Source organism: Electrophorus electricus, unplaced genomic scaffold (assembly GCF_041902795.1).
Source record: "Electrophorus electricus isolate QZ-2024a unplaced genomic scaffold, ASM4190279v1 Scaffold144, whole genome shotgun sequence".
NCBI classification, from domain to species: Eukaryota; Metazoa; Chordata; class Actinopteri; order Gymnotiformes; family Gymnotidae; genus Electrophorus; species Electrophorus electricus.
The window spans coordinates 80,001-87,500 of NW_027658425.1; the positions used below are offsets into that span (position 1 = coordinate 80,001).

Genomic DNA, 7,500 nt, shown 5'->3' on the forward strand with positions numbered 1-7,500 from the left:
CGATCGGTAGTAGCGACGGGCGGTGTGTACAAAGGGCAGGGACTTAATCAACGCGAGCTTATGACCCGCGCTTACTGGGAATTCCTCGTTCATGGGGAATAATTGCAATCCCCAGTCCCCATCACGAATGGGGTTCAGCGGATTACCCGCACCTCTCGGTGTAGGGTAGGCACACGCTGATCCAACCATTGTGGCGCGCGTGCAGCCCCGGACATCTAAGGGCATCACAGACCTGTTATTGCTCCATCTCGCGTGGCTGAACGCCACTTGTCCCTCTAAGAAGTTTGACGCCGACCGCGGAGGGCCGCGTAACTATTTAGCATGCCGGAGTCTCGTTCGTTATCGGAATTAACCAGACAAATCGCTCCACCAACTAAGAACGGCCATGCACCACCACCCACAGAATCGAGAAAGAGCTATCAATCTGTCAATCCTTTCCGTGTCCGGGCCGGGTGAGGTTTCCCGTGTTGAGTCAAATTAAGCCGCAGGCTCCACTCCTGGTGGTGCCCTTCCGTCAATTCCTTTAAGTTTCAGCTTTGCAACCATACTCCCCCCGGAACCCACAGACTCGTGGTTTCCCTCACGCTGCCCGGCGGGTCATGGGAATAACGCCGCCGGATCGCGGGTCGGCATAGTTTACGGTCGGAACTACGACGGTATCTGATCGTCTTCGAACCTCCGACTTTCGTTCTTGATTAATGAAAACATTCTTGGCAAATGCTTTCGCTTTCGTCCGTCTTGCGCCGGTCCAAGAATTTCACCTCTAGCGGCGCAATACGAATGCCCCCGGCCGTCCCTCTTAATCATGGCCCTGGTTCAGGAAACCCACAAAATAGAACCGGAGTCCTATTCCATTATTCCTAGCTCAGGTATTCAGGCGAGAAGCGGGCCCGCTTTGAACACTCTAATTTTTTCAAAGTAAACGCTCCGAGCCCCGTCCGGACACCCAGCCAAGGGCATCCGGGGGGCACCGGGAGACAGGGTCTGAGACAGGCGGTGGCACGCCTCGCGGCGGACCGCCAGCCCACTCCCGACATCCAACTACGAGCTTTTTAACTGCAGCAACTTTAATATACGCTATTGGAGCTGGAATTACCGCGGCTGCTGGCACCAGACTTGCCCTCCAATGGGTCCTCACCCATGGGTTTAGGATACGCTCATTCCGATTACAGGGCCTCGAAAGAGACCTGTATCGTTATTTTTCGTCACTACCTCCCCGTGTCGGGAATGGGTAATTTGCGCGCCTGCTGCCTTCCTTGGATGTGGTAGCCGTTTCTCAGGCTCCCTCTCCGGAATCGAACCCTGATTCCCCGTTACCCGTGGTCACCATGGTAGCCGACTATGGTACCATCGAAAGTTGATAGGGCAGACATTCGAATGAGACGTCGCCGCCGCGGAGGGCGCGCGATCGGCCCGAGGTTATCTAGAGTCACCAAAGCGGCCGGGGGGCCCGAGCCCCCCGGATGGGTTTTGGGTCTGATAAATGCACGCATCCCCCGAAGGGTCAGCGCTCGTTTGCATGTATTAGCTCTAGAATTACCACAGTTATCCGAGTAACGTGTGGAGCGATCAAAGGAACCATAACTGATTTAATGAGCCATTCGCAGTTTCACTGTACCGGCCGTGTGCACTTAGACCTGCATGGCTTAATCTTTGAGACAAGCATATGTTACTGGCAGGATCAACCAGGTAGTTTGCACCGTGGTCTGGGATGAACCACGAGTGACATCCGCCTCCCCTTCCGGGGGCTAGGAAGCAGCGGGTTGTAAGTGCGTGCGCCGTCAGGTCCAGACGCCATACAGGGCTACCCAGGACAGCTTCCGCGGCCAGTGTAAACGTGCTCGCGCACCGCCCTCTGGCCTTCGGACGCCGACCTCTCACCTTGATGCAAAGCTGTCCCATCCGGTCATGCCCGCACCGTACCCCGTCCACCTCCTCCGGAGGTGCGGACGGCCGACTCCAGGTGCTTTCGGCGTTCCCTCTCTTCACGCCGTTTTGATTTTCGTGGGCCGCTGGTGGGGGGACAAGGGAAAGACCTCGTCGAATTCCCTCCCCCCTAGCCTCGCTCAACCTACGTTTCGTGATGTAACCAAGAAGAGTGATTCGTGGGCCCAGGTAGGTTTGAAGAGGAGGCCAACAAAGCAGGGCACTCCCTTCCTCCCAAACCACAGACACCAGTATAGGACAACTGAGTAGACAGACTGGCCGTCTGAGTCTCCCCCAGAGAGTTCTGGGATGGGTTACAAATAACCCCCACCCCCCATCAGAGGCTTGACCCGCTAGAACCAGGGAGGATCTGTCAAAACCGCTCTCCACATCAGAAGTTCTGGATCAGCCGGGGCTGGTCGGCAGACGTCCACCTAAGGCCGTGGCCTAACCCCGTGTGGGGGGATAGCGCTCGCACCCGTACACGTGGACACCCGCTCGTCAAATGGCTGGCTCCTCACTTACCGTAGGGGGAATGGTTTGCCTACCCCTGGCGGGTCTGGTACTCCACTCTACCAAACAAGGAAGCAACACACCAATAGACCCCTGCAACACCGGGCAGCTTTGGGCAGTGTCACTACACTCCTCCTTGTTCTTCACGTTCCTTCCGTGGTGATTTTTTTTTTTTTTTCGTGGCCATTGCCGTGCATGGCTTCCCCATCGCTTTGCATGCTCTCCATTGCCTCGTGCTGCTTCACCATTGGTCTCACCTGGAGACCGAAGCCGCTCTCCCAGTAACCCGATGGTACCTGGCCAGAAAACCCCGTGCCCGATTTCATCTAGGACAAGGGCCAAACCACAGACCGTGCCCGTCCAGGGTCAACCCCTGGTCGGACAGGCCTGGTGGGTCGATACCATGGATGTGGCAGGCCGACGAGAATCCACTGGTACATTTACAAACACGCCCACCCTGGTGGCATGGCTGTACGACCCATCGTCGAAGCACGCTGCGGCGGACTGAGCCATTGGATCCAGTTGCCTGGGCGTACACTCAGCCCAACAGACGCACTCGGGTCGGGGAGAGCAAAGCAGACTGTGTGCCTGGATGTGCCCACTTCCATAGGGGAATCGGCATGATGGTTCACTTAACCCGAGGAGGGCTCCCCTCGCGGGATAAGCACCCCCCTCGGGGGATGGGGGGGGGGGGGCATCCAGAGCACACCACTTTCCGGTAGGGGACAGGCGTTTGATCATGTGTCCGAGGGAGAGCTCCCCTTGCCGGCCGAACACCCCTCGGACTCCCCTTGGGCTTCCAGAGAACGCCACTGGATGAATTTAGTGCTTGGACCCCATTGATTCTCTTTGCTCTCCCATATACCCGACGGGACCTATTTGCAAAACCCCGTGCCAACCAGACCTCCAGGAAGGGGGCTGGCGGCTAACCATGCCCAGCAGGGTGCACCCTGGTCGGACACTTTGGGAGGGTCGAGAGCCTGGAAGTGCCACCCGGGGGAGTAATTCTGATTTCCGTTTTAATGCACTCAGGGACAGCCCGAGGACCTCTGTAGTGCACCTGAGGCGGACTGAGCCGTCGGGTCCAGGGGTCTGGAGTTCGGAACCTCCAGGGTTCACCTGGCTGTTCTCTTAGCCCGGCAGGGTGCACCCTGGTCGGACACTTTGGGAGGGTCGAGAGCCTGGATGTGCCACCCCGACGAGTAATGAGTTTTCCCTTCGTATCTCTTCCGGACCAGGTCCGATTCGCACGAAACTCGCTGGGCATGGCCAGGAGCGCCCCCTGCTGCCCACGCCACCGTCCCCGCGCTTCTACTCCCGAGGGCCGAGGAGACAGCGAAGCGTGGGTCGGGTCGCCTGCTTCCAGGGTCTCCCTGGTACTCTCCAGTCTCCCGAGTCCATCGGGTCCGACCTCGTATTTTTAGCCCAGACGGGGAATGAGAAAGGGGCCCCCGACCGCCCGAGGGCGGGCGCTCGCTTCTCAGCCTAGGAACGTCCGATTCCCACGAAACTTTTACGCCAGACGTTCCTGGCAGCGAGCGCGTTCAAAGGTGACCCGCGCTGCTTCTCTCCTCCCAAGGGCCGAAGAGATATTCGTCTTCAAACCCGACCGGCCCTGTGTTTGCCGCCCCGGCGGTTTTAAAAAATCATAGCGTAAAAACGGTGGGTGCGCTTCGCCTGCCGCTTGGACAGCGTTAAACGGCAGCCCCGGCTCTTTCCAAAGGGCCCTCAACCGACTTTCTGCTCCCAAGGAGCCCAGAGATATGAAACCGAAAAATCAAAACCCCGTGCCAACCAGACCTCCAGGAAGGGGGCTGGCGGCTAACCATGCCCGGCAGGGTGCACCCTGGTCGGACGCTTTGGGAGGGTCGAGAGCCTGGATGTGCCACCCCGACGAGTAATGAGTTTTCCCTTCGTATCTCTTCCGGACCAGGTCCGATTCGCACGAAACTCGCTGGGCATGGCCAGGAGCGCCCCCTGCTGCCCAGGCCTGGCTCTGGGCCTGGGCACACTTCATTCACTTTGTACCTTTAAATCATACTACTACTACTACTACTACCACCAGAATTCCAGGGCCAAGAGGTCACACAGTCATACACAGCAAAGTAGCTCTGGGCCTGGGCACACTTCAAGAAGTTTGACCCTTTATATAAGCCTAGAAATAGACTTCCAGAGCCAAGAGGTCAAACACAGTCATGCACAGCAAAGTAGCTCTGGGCCTGGGCACACTTCAAGCACTTTGTGCCTTTAAATCATACTACTACTACTACTACTACTACTACTACTACTACTACTACCAGACTTCCAGGCCCAAGAGTTCAAACACATTCATGCCCAGCAAAGTAGCTCTGGGCCTGGGCACACTTCATTCACTTTGTGCCTTTAAATCATACTACTACTACCACCAGACTTCCAGGGCCAAGAGGTCAACCACAGTCATGCACAGCAAAGTAGCTCTGGGCCTGGGCACACTTCAAGATGTTTGACCCTTTATATAAGCCTAGAAATAGACTTCCAGGCCCAAGAGTTCAAACACATTCATGCCCAGCAAAGTAGCTCTGGGCCTGGGCACACTTCAATCACTTTGTGCCTTTAAATCATACTACTACTACCACCAGACTTCCAGGCCCAAGAGGTCAAACACAGTCATGCCCAGCAAAGTAGCTCTGGGCCTGGGCACACTTCAATCACTTTGTGCCTTTAAATCATACTACTACTACCAGACTTCCAGGCCCAAGAGTTCAAACACATTCATGCCCAGCAAAGTAGCTCTGGGCCTGGGCACACTTCAAGATGTTTGACCCTTTATATAAGCCTAGAAATAGACTTCCAGAGCCAAGAGGTCAAACACAGTCATGCCCAGCAAAGTAGCTCTGGGCCTGGGCACACTTCAATCACTTTGTGCCTTTAAATCATACTACTACTACCAGACTTCCAGGCCCAAGAGTTCAAACACATTCATGCCCAGCAAAGTAGCTCTGGGCCTGGGCACACTTCAAGATGTTTGACCCTGTATATAAGCCTAGAAATAGACTTCCAGAGCCAAGAGGTCAAACACAGTCATGCCCAGCAAAGTAGCTCTGGGCCTGGGCACACTTCATTCACTTTGTGCCTTTAAATCATACTACTACTACCAGACTTCCAGGCCCAAGAGTTCAAACACATTCATGCCCAGCAAAGTAGCTCTGGGCCTGGGCACACTTCAATCACTTTGTGCCTTTAAATCATACTACTACTACCAGACTTCCAGGCCCCAGAGGTCAAACACAGTCATGCCCAGCAAAGTAGCTCTGGGCCTGGGCACACTTCAAGAAGTTTGACCCTTTATATAAGCCTAGAAATAGACTTCCAGAGCCAAGAGGTCAAACACAGTCATGCACAGCAAAGTAGCTCTGGGCCTGGGCACACTTCATTCACTTTGTGCCTTTAAATCATACTACTACTACCACCAGACTTCCAGGCCCAAGAGGTCAAACACATTCATGCCCAGCAAAGTAGCTCTGGGCCTGGGCACACTTCAATCACTTTGTGCCTTTAAATCATACTACTACTACCAGACTTCCAGGCCCAAGAGGTCAAACACAGTCATGCCCAGCAAAGTAGCTCTGGGCCTGGGCACACTTCAATCACTTTGTGCCTTTAAATCATACTACTACTACCAGACTTCCAGGCCCAAGAGTTCAAACACATTCATGCCCAGCAAAGTAGCTCTGGGCCTGGGCACACTTCAAGATGTTTGACCCTGTATATAAGCCTAGAAATAGACTTCCAGAGCCAAGAGGTCAAACACAGTCATGCACAGCAAAGTAGCTCTGGGCCTGGGCACACTTCATTCACTTTGTGCCTTTAAATCATACTACTACTACCAGACTTCCAGGCCCAAGAGTTCAAACACATTCATGCCCAGCAAAGTAGCTCTGGGCCTGGGCACACTTCAATCACTTTGTGGCTTTAAATCATACTACTACTACCAGACTTCCAGGCCCCAGAGGTCAAACACAGTCATGCCCAGCAAAGTAGCTCTGGGCCTGGGCACACTTCAAGAAGTTTGACCCTTTATATAAGCCTAGAAATAGACTTCCAGAGCCAAGAGGTCAAACACAGTCATGCCCAGCAAAGTAGCTCTGGGCCTGGGCACACTTCATTCACTTTGTACCTTTAAATCATACTACTACTACCAGACTTCCAGGCCCAAGACGTCAAACACAGTCATGCCCAGCAAAGTAGCTCTGGGCCTGGGCACACTTCATTCACTTTGTACCTTTAAATCATACTACTACTACTACTACTACTACTACTACTACTACTACTACTACCAGACTTCCAGGCCCAAGAGTTCAAACACATTCATGCCCAGCAAAGTAGCTCTGGGCCTGGGCTCACTTCAATCACTTTGTGCCTTTAAATCATACTACTACTACCAGACTTCCAGGCCCAAGAGTTCAAACACATTCATGCCCAGCAAAGTAGCTCTGGGCCTGGGCACACTTCAAGATGTTTGACCCTTTATATAAGCCTAGAAATAGACTTCCAGGCCCAAGAGGTCAAACACAGTCATGCCCAGCAAAGTAGCTCTGGGCCTGGGCACACTTCATTCACTTTGTACCTTTAAATCATACTACTACTACTACTACTACTACTACTACTACTACTACTACCAGACTTCCAGGCCCAAGAGGTCAAACACAGTCATGCCCAGCAAAGTAGCTCTGGGCCTGGGCACACTTCATTCACTTTGTGCCTTTAAATCATACTACTACTACCACCAGAATTCCAGGGCCAAGAGGTCACACAGTCATACACAGCAAAGTAGCTCTGGGCCTGGGCACACTTCAAGAAGTTTGACCCTTTATATAAGCCTAGAAATAGACTTCCAGGCCCAAGAGGTCAAACACAGTCATGCCCAGCAAAGTAGCTCTGGGCCTGGGCACACTTCATTCACTTTGTACCTTTAAATCATACTACTACTACTACTACTACTACTACTACTACTACTACCAGACTTCCAGGCCCAAGAGGTCAAACACAGTCATGCCCAGCAAAGTAGATCTGGGCCTGGGC

At 53.7% G+C, this 7,500-nt stretch overlaps 1 non-coding gene across 1 annotated transcript in view; it reads right to left on the reverse strand.

Moving 5' to 3' along the window:
* LOC145654671 (18S ribosomal RNA) overlaps positions 1-1,692 on the reverse strand; it is a 1,839-nt gene extending 147 nt beyond the window's left edge. The window contains exon 1 of the ribosomal RNA XR_014120877.1: positions 1-1,692. This exon is cut by the window's left edge and continues 147 nt beyond it. This is a non-coding gene — a ribosomal RNA (18S ribosomal RNA).
* Between the last annotated feature and the right edge of the window lie 5,808 nt (positions 1,693-7,500).